We start from the raw sequence: 18,536 nt of genomic DNA, 5'->3' as shown, positions 1-18,536 counted from the left end.
GGGTTTTCCTGCATATTGTATGGTACTTTTATCTCCATATATAATATATTTAGTATATTTATGCTTATTTCACAGGAACTAATAACATTTATACAGTTTTGAATTATTTTAACGGTTTACATTTGTTTCGCCTTTGCTTTCATAACATTGTTATGTCTCAGCTCTTAATTAATAATGTTGTTCAGGGATGCAATTGCTAATTTTAATATTCCCCCCACCCCGGAAGAAACATTTTGTATATATATACACACACATACGCACACATACACACACACACACACACACATAAAATGTATATGTATATATGCATACACACACAAATATAAAATGTGTATATGACATTGTGTGTGTATATATATTGGAGTAAAAAGCAAGGATAGTCAGCTCCTATGTTTGCTTATACAAGACATAGGAACTCAAGCTCGCTTGCCTGTAAAGTGAATAAAATTGTGTTCTTATGCAAGTATCACAGTCTTCCTGGGACTCAGTTTCCTCATTCTCAAGAAGGAATTTAACTGATGAATTCAAGGATCAACTCTAAACTCATTGAATTTCCTTATTAATCTCTCGGGTCATGCAATTCAGTGCTATAACTAGGGTTAGCCTGAGTGTTTCAAAGCAAGATTAATGGAAGCTCATTCTCCAGCTGTCGGGTCAGGAGATTATTCACAAATGTTGCCCTGTCATTTGAATCTGGTAGGGTTTGCTGATGAATAAATGAACCCCATTATACTGACAGCCACCTCACTAATCGATCCTAACTAAACCGTCTTATCCTCTTCACCTTCCGATTGTGTAGCCAGCAACTTGCTAGACCTCAGGGACATTGTTGGGACATGTGGAAGGTCTGAGACAGAGGGCTGGAAGGACAGACAATGCCACCAACTCTGTTAATCAATCCGCATTTCTCAGACCTGGCTCTCAGCCTACTGAATTTGACAACCAAGGATTTGCATGTAGTTTTTTTTTTCTTCATTTTCAATTAATTTCCCTTTTTATGCCTTCCTAATTTCTCTTCTTCTTTTCTGACTAAGCTATATATTTACACTGTGAAATTGACTGTCATTAATCTTTTTCTGCCTTGATTTCCTCAACTAAAAAATGGATAAACTAATACCAGCCCTTTCATTCATGGTGATCTTGGGAGGAAAAAAAAAAAAAGAGATAACTGATGTCAGAGAGTGCTTTGAACTTAAGGCAGGAAGATGGTTCAATTATAATAAGACTCTTCTATCTTTATTTTTATGTGACATTTAAAATGTTAGCGTTGAATACGCTTCAAGGAAGAAAATCCCATTTTGAATGACAGTGTTAGAATGACGGCCTGTAAGATATGGAATTGCATGCAAAAACCAAGAAAATGTGTTTAAAAACTATTAAGACCAAGCCAGCTACTGTTTCTTTTCAAAGAATATATGTAGGAATATGAGAATTAGGTAACTCTAGGGCATAATAAAAAACAAGAACATGTGCTTTCTGATTTTGCCAATATATTTTGTACTTATTTTATAATTCAATTTTAAGAGTAAAGTGTAATGTCTGATTCATGAATGTTTTCCTGTGTAGTGATTTTTTCTTCTTCTATAGCTGTATGGTCCAGTATGATAGCCACTAGCCATAATTGCTATATTAATTTAAATTAAATACAAAATTTAGTCACACTAGTCACACTTCAAGTGCTTAGTAGCTACATCGTGGCTGGTGGCTCCTGTATCCGAATGTGCAGATACAGAACATTTCCAGAAAGTTCTGTGAGAGAACACTATTCTAGGGAAACGGAGAAAAGGTGAAAGGATACTCCCATTGTCCCTTTTCCCAAAATTGCGTTTTAGAATTTAAATAGAATCTCAGGTTATATATTATAGGTACTATATTTACAGTATACATTTGAAATTATTAGAGCATGAAGGTGGTGGTTGAGCAGGAAAGCACAACTCCAGAAGATCCTTTTTTCCCCTACTGAGGACAAACATAATTTGATAATCTTCAGAATAACACTTGGAAAATTCTGGAACCAGCTCTTTCCTCTCAAGTTGCATTTCTTCCATAAAGAGTTGTTCTTTTTAAAAACAAACGAACAAACAAACAAAAACTTTATCTAGGTAACACAGTACCTAGACCAATCCAGGAGTCACTTAAATTGAATTGCTGTGTAATTATTTCAGGGGTGTAAACTAAACTGTTACCTTTAGCAAAATAACTAGTTTTCTCTTATATTCCAATTTCACTTCATCAGCAAAACCAGTGGGCTCCATCATCAGTGTATATCTGGTCTGACCACCTCTCAGCACTCCTGCTAACCCCTGTGGCTTAACCATCACCATCTCTCATAAGCTATTGCCGTTGGCCCCTGCCTGGGCTCCCTGCTTCCACTCTCCTTCTCTCACCCACTTTTCAGTCTGCTCGCAACATGGCAGTCAGAGATTGGCCTTCAGGACAATTATCAGTCAGAACGAAGTGTGGACAACAGCCTATAAAGCCTCACAGACCTCCTGGCTCACCTCACCCCCATCTTACCACTCCTCTGACCTCCCCTGTGCTTACTCCCTTCAAGCTAAGGCTCTTCTTTATTTTTCAATTGCTGCAGGCATATTCTTGCCTCAGGGCCTTTGCATTTGCTGTTCCCTCTGCCTGGACCATGCTTATCCCAGATAGCCATATGGTTCTTTCTCTTACTGCCTTTAGATCTTTCTCAACCTCACTTCATAATTATGTCTCACCAAGCTATTTAAAAATGCCACCCACCTAACCCACCACTCCTGTCCGTAACCCCCAGGCATTAAGCACTCTCTATTCTCTTTTTGTACCACATTTTTCTCCATAGCACTTATCACCATAGAAATACCATATGTTTTACTTATTTATTCCTGTATAATCTCCTTTGAGTGAAATACAAGCTGCTTGAAGGCAGAGCTTTATGTCTTTTTTATCCTTGGTGCCTACCACAAGGTAGGCACTCAGTAATTATTGATTGAAAGAACTACTCAAATCTTTAATGACAATGTTTGAAAACAGGGAGTGCTAATCTAACTGAAATTCATTTTAGCAAGAGATAGAGAGTCAGGAAGACACATCCTCTGGTGTAACCCTGCCTCCCCTCCACTTCTAAGATTACTGTGGTTTCAGGCTCTGCTTTCTGCCTGGCTCAACAAGGGGCCTCCGTTTCTCTCCTACCTGCACTTGACGAGCCACATAGAAGGGAGTTTGAACCAGGGCTTCAGGGAGTTGTCTGTGGACAGCTTCTGAGAGAGGGAAGTTGAGGCTTCCCGTGTTGGCTGGTCCCTTTGCTGGCTGGCCAGTCCTTTGTCACCATGCCAGCATTCTCAAAGGAGGCAAGAAGGGATCTTTTGGGTTTTGCAGCAGGGCCGCTTTGTGTATATGTTTGTTCGGACGGGGTAGGGACCATGGATGAAGGACCCACCTGGAGTTTGCTGCCTTGGGAGCGGAGGTGATGAGCTTTAAACATAATAGAGGCTGGGCGCGGTGGCTCATGCCTATAATCCCAGCACTTTGGGAGGCCGAGGTGGGCGGATCACCTGAGGTCGGGAGTTTGAGACCAGCCTGGCCAACATGGTAAAACCTATCTCTACTAAAAATACAAAAATTAGCCAGGCATGGTGGCACACACCTGTAGTCCCAGCTACTGAGGAGGCTGATTCACAAGAATCGCTTGAACCCGGGAGGCGGAGGTTGCAGCTAGCCGAGATCGTACCACTGCACTTCCAGCCTGGGCGACAGAGCGAGACTTCGTCTTAAAAAAAAAAAAAAAAAAATAGAGGTGCAGTGTCCCCTGCTTCACGGAAGGAAGTAGTTAATGCCAAACTGGGGCACCCGGCCTGTTTCTGGCAAAGTGCAGGGGAAGGGAAAGCTCGGAAAGGGATCTGTAGCAGTAAAGACAGAGGAGTCACTTACAGTTTGTTGGTTCTCACTGAGGCACGGCGGAGGAGGCACAGCTCTGCCGAGAGCCTAGGTTGCTAATTTCTACATTAAAAGGTGTAGCAGCAGCAGTGTTTATGACTAAACCCGTCAACATTTCACTTCCTCCCATTGTGTGAAGACTGGATTTGGCTTAAAAAGCTCTGCCTGAACTTTCAGTTTATCTTGAAACTTTGAGATGTTTGTCAAAGTGCTGGATGGAGTTATTTTAGTAAATCAGTGATGTTTCTATGTTCCCTGAGCGAAACACTAGCTGATCTCATTTACCTGAAGCTTTGAGAAAGAAAATATTCTCTATTTTTAAAAATAGCTTTGCTCCCTTGAGCATGCCCTTTCTATATGCCCTGGCTTTAGAAGATGGGCTGCCTTATGTTTGAGATTTTTTATTCATTGCCACTAAAATAATATATGGTGATTTGTATACCTCATATAAGGTCTGCCTCATCAGTACCCTGACCCATCCTTTACTAATTATTTGGTTTTGTGGATTTAACCCTGTAGTCCTGTTGGCACAATCAAGGGCAAAATCAAGATCCAGAAAGACATCAGATACCTGAAATCCTTTATTAAAGTGGATTTTGCTTACCCTACATCCATTTTTAGAAATGACGTTCCCAGATTGTAAGAGCTGCAGAATTCTGGAACTGGAACTCTGTCTTTCTGTAATGAGTTTGTGAATGAGGAAGTTCTTTGAACACAGTAGGCAAAAGGCAGGGATGTCAGCACTTGACACTTCTATGCCTTTCCTCTACTAGGCTGTCTTTTTATTGTTCTATTTCTTATCCTTTTGGCAGGTGCGTTGGGAATTAGCTAGTAGATCTGTTTTAAGTGGGTAAGCTGCAAACAACAGATTTTTAGGTACTTCCCTTATAGGATATGGCTGTTAAACAGGAAGGATGTGTCAATTATGTGGTAGGCAGCAGGATAAAACAGGCAGGACAGAATTATTATCAGATTCACAGACTGTAGCAACTTTTTGCCTTCTAAAATCCTGCATTTTCAGAGGTGGAAATAGGGTGAGAAGGAGCAGTAAAACTTGTTGCATTCATTCACTCAACAGATATTTGAGCACCTACTTTGTGCCAGGGATGTACTGGGCACTGAGAAATAGAGCGTTGAATAGGACAGATGTGGTCCCTGCTCCCGGGCACCTTGCAGTTTAATGGGGCTGGTAGATATTAAATATATAATCCCACTGTTAATTAAAACTGTGATAAGTATTCATAAGAAAATGTGCAAATACGGTGGGAGTATATAATAGGGAGACCTAGTGTAGTCTGGACTTTCTTAGGGAAGTCCTTTACCTGAAGGATGAGTAGGCATGAGCCAGATGAAGGTAAAGCAAGAGGGGGAAGGGAGAGCTCCTAAAGCAGAGGTGGGGCAGGAGCCCTCCTCTTGGGAGAGCAACAGAAGGCCAGTGTGGCTGGGTTGAAGTGAGGCTGGAGGTGGAGGCAGGAGCCAGTGTAGTGGTGCAGAGCCACTGAAGAGCTTAAGCAGACAAAGGACATAATAATGTTTGGGTTCTTAAAAGATCATGTTCAGATCCTATATGAGCAGGTGATTTGAGGGGGCAAGAGTGGATCTGTTAGAAGGCTATTGCAAGTGGTCCAGGAACAAGATGGTGGTAGCTTGGAATAGTATCATAGTAGTAGAGACGGAAAGAAGTGAATGGATGTTAAGAGCTATTTAGGGAGGTAGACTGCATTGAACTTGGAGAATGACTGAGATAGGAAGAGAAGGGGACAATGCTTGGATTTCTGGCTTCAGAAACCATGCGGATGACCATCCTTGTTCCTGAGCCAGACCTATCATGGGAAGGGCAGATTTTGAAAGAAAGATCATTGGTTTAGTTGTTGACATGCTGAATTTAAGGGTTGGAGTAACATACAAGTGAAGTTAGGTCAATAGATCTGATGATCGAAGGGGAGATTGGGCTGTGCATAAAGTTGGGAGTCATCTGGGAGGGACTGAAGTCGTGAGAGAGAATGAATGGTAGCAGGGAGTGGGGATTGGACATGCGACTAGGAATAACCAGAGAGGCTGGTTGAAAATGTATGGAAACGAGAACATCAAACATGAAGGGCCATACTCAGTGCTAAGGAGAAATCTGGTTAGGAAATGCATGGATTTAGCAGCCATGAGGTTGGATTTAGCAATCACGATTGGCACCTCAAGCAGGAGCAGTTTCAGTGGAGTTGTGGGGACAGAAGCCAATTTTGAACACTAGATGAGTGAATTGGAGGCAGGAATATGGAAGACACTGAGTATGGGTACCTTTTTTGAGAAGTTGGGCTCAAAGGGTAGAGACAATTAGAGGGAACCTGCAAGAGGTGTGTAGGATCCAGGCATATAGCTCTAGGTCTAAACGTCTCTCTGTTTGGATATTTAGAGATGGAAGGGAAAGGATATTTAGTTGCTTAAGGTTCCTGCAAAGACAGGTGGGATGTAACCCAGAGCCCACATGAAGGGACGGGCATTTATCTCCAGCACTTCAGAAGGAGAGGAAGAGGAGGGGGTGGATACAGCTGCAGGTGCAGGCAGGTGTGGAGGTTTGGAGTGGGATGGTAAGTGATACCATTCTGATAATTTCTGTTTTCTCTGTAAAGTAGGAGGGAAAGTCATCTTCCCAGATGAAGGGAGTGGAATCAGCTTGCTGGGTAAGATCAGTTCTCCAGCTGTGCTTGGCAGCTACCACTGCAAGCATGGAATAGGCGGCTAGGTAAGTTCAGCCAAGATTGAAGTTTTACTCTGTGGGAGTAATAGAAGGACAAGGAACACGAAGGCTAAGGACATTAACACATGGAGGAATGATTTCAGAGGAGTTTCAGTGGGATGAAGATAGGTTAGTGCTGATGGAGAATGACCTGGCAGTGTCAGGGGGCAATAAACAGGGTAGTGGGAGTACCTGAATAAGGGAACTAGCTATGAGTGCTTCTCCAACTGTAATGCTAATGTGAATCACCTGGGGATTTTAGTAAAAACGCAGATTCTGATTCAGCAGGTCTGGGCTGAGGCCTCAGATTCTGCATTTCTGACAAGTTCCTGTCATGCCAGCCTCTCTGGCCCGTGGATCACACTTTGAGGAGAAATTAAAGGGTTGCGAGGGCCAGGTAGTGGTGCATGGTTGTGAGGCCCAGGTGGGAGGATCACTTGAGCTGAGGAGTTTGAGACCAGCCTGGGCAACATAGATGTCATCTCTACAAAAATTTAAAAAATTACCTGGGTGTGGTGGCTCGTGCCTGTAGTAGCTACTTGAAAAGCTGAGGCAGGAGGATCACCGGAGCCTGGGAGGTCAAGGCTGCAGTGAGCCGAGATTGCACCACTGCACTCCAGCCTGGGTGACAGAGTAAGAGCCCGTCTCATAAAATAAAAAATGAAAAATAAAAAAATAAAATAAAGATTTCGGGCATAGAGTGGGATGCCTGAATTAGAAATCCTTTGACGTGGTATAATCTCAAGCAAAAACTAACATGGCCCAGGATATGACAGAGTGAACAAGAAGGCCCAAGAATTAAAAGGCTTCCTGATCATCATATCTTTAGGGATGCAAGATTAATGATGACTTGCACTGATTATCACCAACACTTTTCTAAGCACCTTGTGTGTATTACCTTCTTTAATCCTTATGACAACCTCCAGTGAGGTATATATTGTGATCCCATATTTTACAGATGAGGAAAGTAAGGCACACAGAGGTCTTTCTCAAAATCATTCGTGCTTGTAAGTGGTGGGGCCAGAATTCAAACTGGGGTGGTACAGTTTCAAAGCCTAGTGCTCTGCGTGATTGGATGCCGTATTGTCCCCTGATGAGAGAAGTTGGGGCTGTATAGAAAGTGTGAGGTGGGAGGATCATTTGATCCCAGGAGTTGAGACCAGCCTGGGCAATATAGTGAGACCCTGTCTCTACATAAAATAGAAAAAGGAAAAAAAGATTTTGAGCCAGGTATTAGCATCACCTATGAATGAAGTTCAGCACGTCTAAGAGAGTGCTAGGCACAGTACTTGTAGGCTTTTTACATGTTATCCCATTTAATCCCCACAACTGTCCAACAGAGTCTATTTCATACCCATTCTACAGGTAAGAAAAACAAAATTTAGGAGGTTAGGTAGTTGAGAAATGGAGGAGTTGGTAATTTGATCTAAATTGGTCTGGATTCAAAGCCCATTATTCCTTTATACCAAAGTTTATCCCATCACCATATAGAAATGGAAATTCTCTTCTAATTCTTAAATAGGTTATAGTTACCATGGGAGTATTCTCCCCCTTCCTCTGACTCAAGCCACATGCTGCAGATGATGTGTTATAACAAGGCTGAGACCAGGAGACTGGGCTTCTGGGCTTGGCTGTTTCTAACTCGCAAGTTTGCACACTGTCTCTGTAGGTCTCACACCTTTGTCCCTGTAGATCATTTTCAGAGCTATATTCTATTAAGTAGATCATTTTCAGAGCTATATTCTATTAAGTTTGAGGACAATTATTATGGCCCCTTTTATATTAGTATCTACTGTATGCTCAGCACTTGATAGGTTATCTCTGGTACTTACACTAGGATACAGATTGTCTCCAATTTAGAAGTGAAAAAGCTGAGGCCTGGAGATTTCAAGCAACATGCCTAATACCTCTCAGTCCACAAAATGGCAAAGCTGAGATTTCGCCTGAAGTGTGTCTGACTCTAAAGCTCATGTTCTTGCCATCTTACCAGCTGCCTCGTCCTCATCTATAGCCTCATGGTGGATCCCGCTTACAGGTGCATATGGTACCATATGCTAGTATTTATCAAACTTTCAAAACCTGGGGTCAGAGTAAAACATGCATTTTATATTGATTTCGAGAAGTGTGCACACACAGATTTGCATGCGAGTATCATGTATATACCGACATTACTCAAACAAGTTTTATGAAATAACGCTTATGTTTTCTACTTGCTGTGCCTTGGCTTTCTTTTCCTTTTCACTTTGGTTTAGTCTGTCATATTAATATGCTCATTAAACTCTAATGAATTGATTTAACCACCCACCAATGGGTTGCAGCCCTCAGTTTGAAAAGCACCGCTGTAAATTATATACCTACCGTAATTTCTTGATATGATTACCCCAAATCTTCTATTCTCCTTCTTTCCTTATTTTTTAATCTCAGAATTTAATGAAGACTATCTCTCTGATTATATATGTAATGGTGTTAAATCTAAGTCAATCCCCCGCCACCATATGGCAACCACCTTTCTGCAAAGTGGGAAACTATCTTATAACTTTGTTCTGAGAGAAGGAAAGAAAATATGTATTTTTTTTTCATTTGATGAAAATGCTAATATAACAAGGGAGGGAGAAAGAAGTGACATTTGTGTTTCCTTGGCCTGAGAAGATGAGAACGTAAGGCCAAGAAACACAGACAAGTTGAAATGATGTAGGCTGGGGAGGGACTGCGGCAATAGACTTACAGTAAAAGAAAAGTGAAACCGATTTCTTGTTCCAACTCTGCCGTTTAGCATTTATGGGACTCCTTCATGTGCCAGGTACTTGTGTTTTGCATATATTATCTCAGGTGAGGAGACAGAGATATGGGAGGCCGAGTTACCTGCCCAAGATTGCATGGCTGGTAGTGAGTGGTCTAGCAGGAATTCAGACCCAGACTCCATGGAGCCAGTGCTCCTTGTCACTAGGCCATAGCTGCCACTCGTCTCAACTTTTGAGTAATCCCATGTGGTCTTTATTCGGTGCCAGGCCCAGGACAGGGGACTTTTGCCCCCTAGGTTTTGAATCTTGGGAGGGAACATGCTAGAGTGGAAGACTGGAGTCAATTCGTTCAACAAGGGCAGCCAGAGGAACTCCTTATTAGTCCCTGCTTCTCCCATCTTTAGAGTTGATTTGGTTTCTGTCTCTATTGAGTTCTGGTTGTTCTTTTGATTACAAGAACTACTCCATTTCCTTTAAGTAAATTTATTTATTCTTAAAATTCTGTTGCTTGAAACTAAGAATAAGCCCTAATAGGCACAGAGGAATAATTTAACTCTTCCTGATCTGTTTCCTCATCTGTAAAATAAAGGAAAAGGGCACACATATCCCGTGACCCCTCTTAACTCTCTCATCTTTAGCTAGAACTGGGTTCTAGTGATTCTCAAATGGATGTGTTCTAAAAGAGGCTGGCTGGCCCTGTGTTGGGGAAGCAGAAGTTTTAGTAATTAATTAGGTTAATATGAACTTTATAGTTATATTTTTTCTGTATTCCCTGAATAACTGTGACTCTATTACTTGTGAATTTATTTAAAACATAAATATGACAGTGATGACTAGATGAGGTCTCTTAGCACACATGCCCTATGCAGACCTGTGAGCCTCCTGCTCTCTGCTCACCCAATAGTTGAAGGCCTGGGTAGGAGTTCTGCCACATGTGAGTTCTTAACACAAAATCCTCATGGACCCTGTGGGCCTGGAGCTGGATACTTCACTCATCTTCACCCTTGGCCTCATGCTAAGAATTGTCATCCTGCCACCACTTAAAGATGCCCATTCATGTTTGTGTGTCACTGCTAAAGTACTGTCATTAAAGAAGTGTCATTACTCTGACTTTAAAATACGTTGTTCTAACAGAATCACTATGGGAGATTGCAGACTTCTGTATCAGCGGGTGCTTTGAAAAGAGGATCTGATATGTACTGGCCCCTGTGTTCACCTGTGGACAAACATTAGACATGTTTGTTTCTTTTATGCTTTGATAACACCTTACAACTTGCAGTAGTGGGACTTTGGAAAGAATGAAGTGATTGTGTCTGGCATGCTGTATATAAACATTCCATTTCTACATAATGTGAAAAGGAATGAATTAGGTGAAAATAAATGGATTTGCACAGGTGTTAGAGTACATAGATTTCCTCTGAAACTAAACATCCGAGTAGAAAATGAAAACTCAGTGACTTCTTGACCCCCTATTGAAGGAGCACCTGTTGGTCCAGGGAGCAGAGACGTAAGGGGGAATTAATTCCTCTCAGCAAATATTTACTGGGGGCTTGTCATTCCTAGAAGTCCACCCAAAAAGAGTGGGGCCAGAGGAGAATCCCAGAGAGAGTCTAAGTCATGGGCTCAGAGTGTAGGGAGGTGACTTTGAGACCTGTTTCAACCAAACCTCTTATTTTAAATTTGGGTAAAATAAGGTCTACAGAGATTGTAACTTGTTCATGGTTAGGCCACTTGGCTAACTTGAGGCCAGACTCAGGCTAAATCTGGATAACTTTCCTCTTGGTTTAATACTATTATGGACCTAAAATTTTATTATGATATTAAAATATAAATAGCAGTAACAGACACCATGTAGCAATTCTCATGTGCCAGCACCCTTCTGAGCACTTTAGGTATATTAACTCATTTAACCCTCATCATTCCATGAAGTGTAAATATTTCTCTCATTTTTAAAGAGAAGAGGGCCTGGTGCAGTGGCTTGATGGCCCATGCCTATAATCCCAGTCCTTTGGGAAGCTGAGCTGGGAGGATTGCTTGAGGCTACGAGTTTGGGACCAGCCTGGGAAACATAGCAATACCCCATCTCTGTAAAAAATTAAAAACTAGCTGGGCATGGTGGCACATGCTTGTAGTCCTAGCTACTCCGGAGGCTGAGGCCAGAGGATTACTTAAGCCCAGGAAGTCGAGACTGCAGTGAGCTATGATCATTCCACTGCACTCTAGGTGACAGAGTGAGACACTGTATCTTAAAGAAAAAAGGAGGAAACTGAGGCACAGAAAAGGTTTTGTAATTTGCTCTTAGCTATGTATATATTAAATAATGGAGCTAAGTTTCAAACCCAGGCAGTCTAAATCTACAATTTGTTCTCTAAACCACTAGACCAGGGATCAGCAACCATATCTTGGGCTTTATGAGCCATAAAACTCTGCATGGGGTAGTGGGAAGAGGCCGGGTTTGACTTATAAGCTGCAGTTTGCAAACCCTACACTAGACTGTATAGCTTCACTGGGGCACATCCATTAATATCAATGTATCCCACAGCTGCCCATGAAGAGTGAAGCTCTAATTTTAAAAAGGATTTGAGGTCAGGAATTAAATTAAAATGTACTTTTTTGGTGTTCCTTTTGGGTGAAGTGTCCTCCTGCCAGAAAGGATGGTGCTCATCGTAGCTGAGTGTGGTGTTAGGAGGCCCAGAGCCAGGAGAGAGGTTTTATTCTCCTTCAGTTTTCTGGGTGACCTTGCATAAGTCCCTTATCATCTGCCACTTATAACTCTGCAGTGGTGATAATGAGCCTCACCACCTGCCCTTCTCCCTCACCTAGGTATATGTCTTGGATTAATGACATTTTATCTGCAATGTACTTAGAGCTGGGAGTTTGGAAGGGGAAAGTATTAAGAGGGGGAATGATGGCGTTCATCATTTAGTTTGCTTGCAAATTAGAGAGTGCTTCAGGGGTGTAAGACCATTTGTTGAATGTTTGGCACATAGAGCCCAATTCTAAAGAAAAGGCACTCCTGGTAATCTGCATGAGAGAATGTGGATTTAGAGAGCATGAATTTATGGATTGCCTGTGCTGCAGTAGGCTTTGGGCAATGGGGTTATTTAAGATGGTATTTATTTCAGTTTCTAGTAAGTGTGCAATGAGCAGATTCCATAGTTGACCTCCATATCTCCATAAGAAAATGTAGGCTTCTCTGCTAAACTGTGAGTCTTAACAGTAAGGAAGACTTATAAATGTTTCTAAATGAAATTATGAAGTTAAAAGTTGAACCAAGAAGCCTCAGAGGGAACTGGCTGCTGCCTGCATTTCAGTGAAAGGCAGAAGAAATTCATTACAGAGGTTGAAAATGTGGTTTGCATGTTAAGGCTGTAGTGGAAAAATGGGCCTTCCCAGGGGAGGTGGGAGGGAAGTTGTAGCTTACCCTTTGTGGTGAAGATTCCTTAGCTAAGCACATAAACTCCATCTGATGCACCCTAATTTTTTTTTTAACTTTGCAAGAAAATTCTTCCCTTCAAAGCCAAAGATGTGCATTGAACAGAAAATTGCAGCCTAGGAGAAGTTTCAGTATCTTTGTATTTTTTGTTTGTTTTGTTCTTTTGACAAAAACAGTTATTTAAAAATTCAGTAGGTGAAGCAACTTAATCTTACTTTGTGAAACTAAATCTAAGATGCTATTAGTTAAGTTATAAGAAGAGCTGGTGTTTAGCAAAGACATATTAGATTCTGGGGTAGGGCTTTATCTGCATTTGTATCTTATTTAATCCACACAACAGTAACAATCCTGCAGAGGAATATTCTTGTTGAGCACTTCTTGTATGAGGCACCTCAGTTTGCTCATCTGTAATTCTGTAATCTCTAACTCTCTAGAGATCAACAAAAGTCTATCAGGTTTAAGTGGCAGAGCCAGAATCTGAATATAAGTCTTTCTGATTCCAAAACTCAAGCTAGTAGATTGACCAACAGTCCCAGTTTCCTAGGATTCAGGATTCTCAGCCCTGAAACTAGAAACGTCTTATACAAACAGAAAGAGTAGGTCACCCTACAAGCAGGATGCCTCCCATCCTGAGCACTGAAGAAATATTCATTATCAGGAAGCACTTTTTGGTAAGTCACAGAGGATGTGTCCTGTGTGACTGCCCCTGACTCTGCTAGAAACCATGTGTGTGCACTATAAATCCTCTGAAGCTTTAAATCCTAGGGCAGTTTTGGAGCCAAACAGAGAGCCTGGGAAACTGAGTTCATTGGGATTTCTAGTACGAATGTAGCCCTATTAATTGGCTCAGTTTGTGTTGATAAAACAAGAGTCACAGTCTGACTTGTAACCGTAGTATTTGTAATTTTCACTCTTGCTTTAAAATATTGCTGCCGTGTTGTACCCATAAGTGAGTACAGTTTTGGGAAAGCTTGGAAGATTCCATCTATTCCAACCCCCATCCCCTTCCATATTTTCTGTGAACTCTCTGTGTCTCTGGAGGCTTTCACTGACCACCAGAAATGGGGACCATCCTGCACAAAGCTTTTGTAGCTTATCAGTCTTCCTTCAAAGCCTGGGCTCCCTTATGAATGTATTTCTTTTCAGACAAATTATTTTGATCGGTATCCAACTTCTGAAGGACACCGTGTACTTCCACTGCCTGTAAAATACTTTTAAAGAAAGGGAGTTGACACAGAGGGCCACAGATTGTGAACCTTATTATTGCTGGGGTGAAGGTAGAAATGATCATTAGATCCTCGTGTATCTACTTATAGTTACAAAATTAATCTTTACTCAAAAGGTGAATCCATATGAACATTCTGGTTTCTTGTTTCTACTCTTCTTTTTTTCTTTTTCCTATTTCATTTGTTATTTTTAGAGATGGGATCTTGCTCTGTCACCCAGGCTGGGGTGCAGTGGTACCATCATAGCTCACTGTAACCTCGAACTCTTGGACTAAAGAGATCCCCCCACCTCAGCCTCCTGAGTAGTTGGGACTGCAGGTGTGAGCCACCACGCCCAGCTCTCCTCTTGTTTTAAATCTTCTGACTCTAGTTCATACCCTGTCAGTGGCCTCTAGAAACTTCCTATGGTGACTGTTCTGGAAAGGGCAAGTCAAGAGAAGACAAGCAGGTCACCTGACTCCCTCCCTCCCCCGCTGCCCACCCCCCATCCCCACTCCCCCACTGGTAGTGGGAGAGTTATTCCCTAAAGTGCAACAATTGTCAAAGGATGGAATGGCTGGCTGGTTCCTTGTGCTAGTGATTGCTGTTGTATTTCAGTTGTTTGGGTGCATGTTTGAGATTCGTTTTTAAGACTTATTAATTAGATTCATACAGGGCACCTTGTAATCACTTAATTGCCTATATGCTCATTGTGTAATGATGTCAAAAGGTGTCTAATTATTTTTGGTTCATACTTTGTTCACGTTTTTCTGTAACTGTGCTACAAATAAAGTACTTTTCCAGAATGCAGTCTTTCTTCTGTGATTGGTGTCTATTGTCTTGCAAAAGGCATAAATAAAATAACAAGTTCTGAAATGATTCTCATGGGGAAGGGGCTGGGGAATGGAGGGCAGAATGAAGGCAGGGGAGGAGGGCACCAGAAGAGGGAAAGGAGATGGAGCAAGATGGGGTGGAGTGTGGGGGACACTGGCAGCAGTAGCAGAGAGAGGGGTCAGAGGAGGGGTGGGGAGCCAGTGAGGAGAGGCACAGATAGACTGAGAGGTACGTATGTAGAATCACATAGACAGATACAGAACAGAGATGAGAGAGAAATTCAGAGAGATAGAGACTAACAGATGATGGCGGTGCATAGAAAGAGACAAAAGGCAACACACAGACCAGTAGGGATTGGTCCTTTTCCTTATGATATCCAAACAGCTCATTGTACTGCTGGTCATTTTACGTGTTTGCCTCTTTCTGGCTTTAAAGCTCCATGACTCATCTATGTTTCCATGTGTGTGGACTATTGAGGAATCTGTTTTTTGGAAAGGTGAGGTTTGACAGCCAGTATAATTCATTAGGAACACCATCTCTGGAACCAGACCATCCAGGCTCGAATCCCAACTGCCACCTACTTGCTGGATGACCTGCACAAATTACATAATCTCTGTGTGCCTCTGTGTCTTCATCTTAAAATGGAGATTATAATAGTGTTTTCCTTATAGGGTGCTGTGAGGATTAAATGTGGTAACATACTCAAACCTATTAGAACAGTGTACTGAACAGGTACTGGCAATTACTACTATGTTTGTGAAAGGATCCTGGATTCCTTTGAAGGAAAGTTCATAGAGTTAAATATATTTTTATGAATACTGAAGAGACTACAAGTTCCTGTCTGTGACTTTTGGCCTTGAACCTTATTTTTAATGTGAGGTGAGAGAGGAGAGTTAATAGACTGAGAGTGAGGAGTTGCAGCTTCTAGTTCCAGCTCTGCCACCGACTAGTTGTGAGATGATGAGTTTCTCTGGACCTGCTGTCAGATTATATACAAACTCAGGGAATTTTAGGTCTTTGACCGTGTGATGTTGGGACCTTTCTGGCATGCGAGTTTTAGGATTTGTCTGTTATTTTACCTCTATGCAGAGGTTTTGTGGACCTAAGCTTTTGGGAAAGATTGGGGATTGATCATACCAGTACCCCTGGGAGAGAGAAATGTGTGTGCTGCTTTGTAAGTAATAAAAAGAGAGAAATGGTGAGAATAGAGAACTGGCTTCCTATAGCCATGCTTATGATCTTGGTTGTCAGCATTATTATCTTATTTCTTTTTCTTTTCCACTCTGGAGGAGGAGCAGTATTTGAAAGAGGGGTCATATCCTGGAGCTAAATGGGAGTAGAAGGTGCTGGATGCACTGTGGAGCTTAGTTCAGAGAAGGTGAATATTTCATCCTTTAAGATGAGTTCTAATCTCGTATTCCGCTCCCCAGACCTAGGCAAATGGCAGTGCAAGCCAAGCGTATCTCTGGTGCCTTTTATCTCGCTTTCCAAATTCCTCTTTATTACTGTCATGCTTCTTTCAATTATCTGATGCCTGTTATTCAACCCTGTGTGTCTCATGCAACAAAATGATCTCCTGCCCTTTTGCAAAAGGCCTGCAAACTCTTAATTCCCTGAGTACTGCTGTATTAGCCAAAGATTAACTAGTGCTGATGACAGAAGAGTTCAGTTCTCCAGGGCATACTTGGATTTAAAAAGAGCATTTTGAAAACTGTTGGAATGTTGAAAAAGGTACTCCTTGAAGCTGAGCGCTTTGTGGATCTCTTCCAGTCGTGGCTGCCCTGGGCTATCCCTTCCTACCTTCACTGTAACTGATCTTCCAGGGGCTAGAGCACGAGGAGGCAGGATTGAGTAGTAACATAAATATAGCCTGGTGGTTAAGAACATCGGTTTTGGTGTTAACAAAGCTGTAAGATTTAAATTATACTCTTCTTAAGGACCTTATGAACTCTGATGCTTTTATAAACGATTTCTGCTCTAATTGAATGGCCTTGAAGTGAGTTCATCACTGAGTCTCAATTTACTCATTTGAAAAATGGGAATAATGACATCAAATATAGTTGTCGTGAAGGTTAAGTGTGCCACTCTCCTCAAAGATATTCACCTATTCATGGCACATAGAAAATGCTCGACAAAGAGTAGCAATGACTCAGGGACAGCTTTTATGGCCTGCAATCTGTACAGTTGCACAGGACACATCCGCCAGGGGCTAGAGCACAAGGAGGCATGATTGAGTAGTAACATGTAGATATATTGTGGTGGTTAAGGACTCAGGCTTTGGCATTAACAGATTAATGCAGACAGAAAGTGGCAGAGCCAGAATCTGAATGTAAGTCTTTCTGATTCCAAAATTCAAGCTAGTAGTTTGACCAACAGTCCCAGTTTCCCGGGATGCAGGATTCTCAGCGCTGAAACTGGAAACATCTTGTGTAAACAGAAAGAGCTGGACACCCTACAAGCAGGATGCCTTCCATCCCAAGCATGTGAATTCTGTTTCTCCCCTAATTATATGACCTTGAAGTGAGTTCATCATTTCCCTGCATTGGGTTAATGCCTTATTGCTATCGTCTTGAAATTCTTAATCATATTTGAACAATGTCCCTACTGATTATGTAGCCAGTCTTGCTACTACTGGGCTGCACTTGACCTCCATGCACTCATCCTGGCCATACTTCATCCCTGTCTCTCTCCTTTCTACTGCCTGGTGCTTTGTCCCATTTCCTTGCCCCCAAGGCCTTAGGAGGGTGTAAAAAAAAAAGGGATAAATTCCTCAGGGAAAAGCTGTGATTTGGCTCACAGCATATGGAATATTCAAAGATAGACATCATCTGTTGCCCACATTTTTATGAGACTGACATGCTGCCTGTAGCATTGAGAAGGCACTTGTTGCCTACACTTTTAGAAGTCATTTATTAATGGCTTCCTAGGGCATGCCAACTCTAAAATCAAGCCACAAAAATGATACCAGGTAAAAATTGATCCTGTGAATAACTGCGACGGTGGCATTTGGGTGAAAGGTCTTGAAATGGGCTGTGTCTTTTCCCTCAACTTTCCTCACCTGCTCTTATCACACTCTCCCAGCCAGTGTCAGATTACTTCTCTTCTCATCTGTCTCGTAAATAGTTCTGGCTTGAGTTATCCCCTGCCGTGATGACATATGATTATTCAAAGAAAGATTTTATAGAAAATGCACTGTTTCTATTCGGAGTTGGGAGACTAGGGAAAGGCATAAAGCACACCACAGGGGCACAGCCTTGATTCACTTTCTGTGCTCAGCTTAGCCGTTCGAGCCCGGGGTTGTGGCTGGGTAAAGCAGTTTGACTTTGGATAAGTCCTTTAACAACCTGAGGTCCCAGTGTTCTTAACTTTCTACAGTTTTGTTCTAATCTAGCATCCTTAAACTAGCACATAAGCATAACTTGCTAAATACAGGCTTAGTGACAAGGAAGTTATTTGGAAAATACAAAAAGGGCAATTCTGCCATCAGGACTTGAGAAGCCTTGCAGTTTTCTTTCTTTATTGAAAAGACTCATGAGGCCTGCCCAAATCTCAAAGTTGCAGAGTGGAAAGTTTTGCAGTAAGCTTCATGAATGTGGGATCCTGGCTCAAGGTCTGAACTCCTAGCTTAGCCCCTTAGTATTCATGAGGGCCTCTGCTAAGTAAAAGGAACC

General features: G+C 41.9%; 1 protein-coding gene across 5 annotated transcripts in view; it reads left to right on the top strand.

The window, feature by feature from the left end:
- CARMIL1 (capping protein regulator and myosin 1 linker 1) overlaps nucleotides 1-18,536 on the top strand; it is a 347,708-nt gene that overhangs the window by 124,451 nt on the left and 204,721 nt on the right. The window lies entirely within an intron of this gene.

Source organism: Symphalangus syndactylus, chromosome 23, assembly GCF_028878055.3.
Source record: "Symphalangus syndactylus isolate Jambi chromosome 23, NHGRI_mSymSyn1-v2.1_pri, whole genome shotgun sequence".
Lineage (NCBI taxonomy): Eukaryota > Metazoa > Chordata > Mammalia > Primates > Hylobatidae > Symphalangus > Symphalangus syndactylus.
The sequence above is the reverse complement of the archived record's forward strand: the minus strand, read 5'-3'. Positions and strand labels throughout refer to the sequence as shown.